The 2,500-nt window shown below is 35.4% G+C and overlaps 1 protein-coding gene across 3 annotated transcripts in view; it reads left to right on the forward strand.

Annotated features, from left to right (window-relative positions):
* Positions 1-290, forward strand: part of LOC144958704 (uncharacterized) — a 20,000-nt gene extending 19,710 nt beyond the window's left edge. For all 3 annotated transcript variants that reach the window (XM_078890851.1, XM_078890849.1, XM_078890850.1), the window contains exon 2: positions 1-290. This exon is cut by the window's left edge and continues 1,536 nt beyond it. The gene's annotated coding sequence lies outside the window, so the exon portion shown is untranslated.
* The last annotated feature ends 2,210 nt before the right edge of the window (positions 291-2,500 follow it).

Consider the following 2,500-nt stretch of genomic DNA (forward strand, 5'->3'; position numbering starts at 1 on the left):
ATTAGCATCGTAAGCAAAGGGACCGAGATCGATCCCGGGTGATGCCGAGATTTTATTAATCTGATTCTCCCTGACATCAGCAGGTGTTTGATTGGTGGATTGTCTGTATTCTCTCATGGAATGCCTAGGGGAAGACCTTTCCGCAATATCTAAAAAAAACCCAGCTACCTTGTTACAACTGCTGGGTGGACAGTGTCAGGAAAAAACCCCAACTCAACTCCACATAGAATCGATCTTGGTCCCTTTGCGTATGAAGCGAGTGCTCTACCGACTGACCTAACAAGACCCCATTCCCGTTGTTTACAATGTTATATATATATATATATTTATATATATATATATATATATATATATATATATATATATATATATATATATATATATATAAATATATATATAATTGTGTATATAAACTTTCACCGAATTGTTAACGATTTTGATCATTGCTATGATTTCATGCCAAGTCTGTCCCACGCCCACATTGAATGTCATCCTTACTTTGGCCAGAAAACTAAACTACTGTTTCAATACGTCAATAGGTGGAGATAGCTACTAACTGGTTAAATGTTTTAAACCAGAGACTTCTTCAAGCGTCTTCAGCACGTATTTGAAGTCTTGGGATCGACAAGTTGGGAGGGATTTTAATCGATTGATAAATGATGTAATTCTTTTTTGTGTGGCCAAAATAAGATCTTTTGGCTTAAATGAAATAAAGACATTTTGGGTCTTTTTTTTTTCTTTTTTTTTTTGTTAAACCAAATCCAGAAAAAGATACTGGGGTGTTATAGCACAAAAAAAAACGTTTTTGACTTAAATCCCAAACAAAATAAATCATTTTGGCTTAAAAAACAAAATTTTAAAGGCTATTGTTTTCCTGGCCAATATATTGATGATGTTATATATATTATATATTTATCCGTGGATAATTCCACCATATTTGACACCAGTTTGGCTGTGACCTTGACAATTATCATGTGACCTTCTGTTACTGGTGTCATGTGGATCCCTGCCTACGCGTGGAATTTCTGTGAAATGTTTACACCAAATCGATGGGATTTCTGTGGCTTTTCAAAGGTCAAACTCAACGGGAATGAGAATAAAATTGACATCAATGTTTATGTCTATATTAACCCTCTCCTCACCAACAACATGAAAATCGTTATTTTTATGACTATATTAACCCTCTCCTCACCAACCACAGGAAAACGGTCACATTCGTCACAATACAATAAACCATTTTTATTTCCAAATGAATTTTCTACATCACAAAATTTGAAGAATATAATTTTTATGTTGTATTTTAATGCCTGTTTTGTAAAGCACTAGACAAAATCAATATACCAGCTTCCATAGAGAACAAAACACCAAACACGGAAGGTTTCAGGTTCGAAACACTTGTTCAGCCAACAAGAAAAAAAATAGACAATGAAAACACAGATACAGTACTAAACAAATAACACACCATGACGCTCATGTTACGGTACAAATCATGTATAGAGTGTATTTATTGATTTTCAGGTTGAGTTTAAAAATTCAATGTCTGAGTTGAGTGAGTGTGATATTTGGCAATAATCCAGAAATATTTGGTACGAAGAGAATTAACTCACTCAATCCTAGAGACTTTTCTACTTTTCAAAATTGGAAAAAATGTATTAAAAATGAGCATGTACATAGATAGTTTTATTTAACTACCACTAACATGTAAAAACTAAAAACATTAGTTTTGATACTACGCCTATAATTTGTCTCATAAAATCTAATAAATAGGCATGGGGTAAAAGTAACCCGTGTAAACAACGGATATAGTCGGTGTTAGGGTTGAATGAGTTAATGGTTGATAATGATGAGAGAAATAGGATTTGGAGAATTGGAGAAACAGAGAATTAAAAGACACGGAGTCAGTGCTAAACTCAGGATTCAATTGACACGGCACCCTCTGCCTGGCCAGGAGAGAGAGAGAGAGAGAGAGAGAGAGAGAGAGAGAGAGAGAGAGAGAGAGAGGACAGCGAGCGGTCGCACAACCGACTGAGCTATCCAGCCAAACGTTTTGTTCTCTGTTTTCATATGGCACTTCTCCATATCCTATTTATTTTTCTCATCATTTTTGATACAAGTCGTGCCGGCTCCAGACTTCTCTGAATGAATGTTCATGGTTGATGATTTTGTTCTAGACGAAATCCTTTCCAAACCGTCCAATGTCTGGGTGTTTTGGTTCTGGATGGTGTCATTCTTGGTCAGAATTAGAAACTTGGTTTCCATGTCTCTGTGTTTTATGGAATAAGGTCAACGGGTACCTATTGGCAGGTCTGATGTACGAACGCAATGACGGGCTTGATTTAATTAACATTGTTGTAATGGTTACTGTTTTACGTCCGTGTCAAAAATGAGACCATGACAATTTGGGTTATCAGACCTTCAAATAGATACACGTTGGTCTCACAATAGAGTAGAGGGCGAGTATTTCTGTCTTACAAAGAAATAAATATAATTAAATAAATAA

Source organism: Berghia stephanieae, chromosome 13 (genome assembly GCF_034508935.2).
Source record: "Berghia stephanieae isolate SIO BIC M18660-M18661 chromosome 13, UCSD_Bste_1.3, whole genome shotgun sequence".
NCBI lineage: Eukaryota > Metazoa > Mollusca > Gastropoda > Nudibranchia > Aeolidiidae > Berghia > Berghia stephanieae.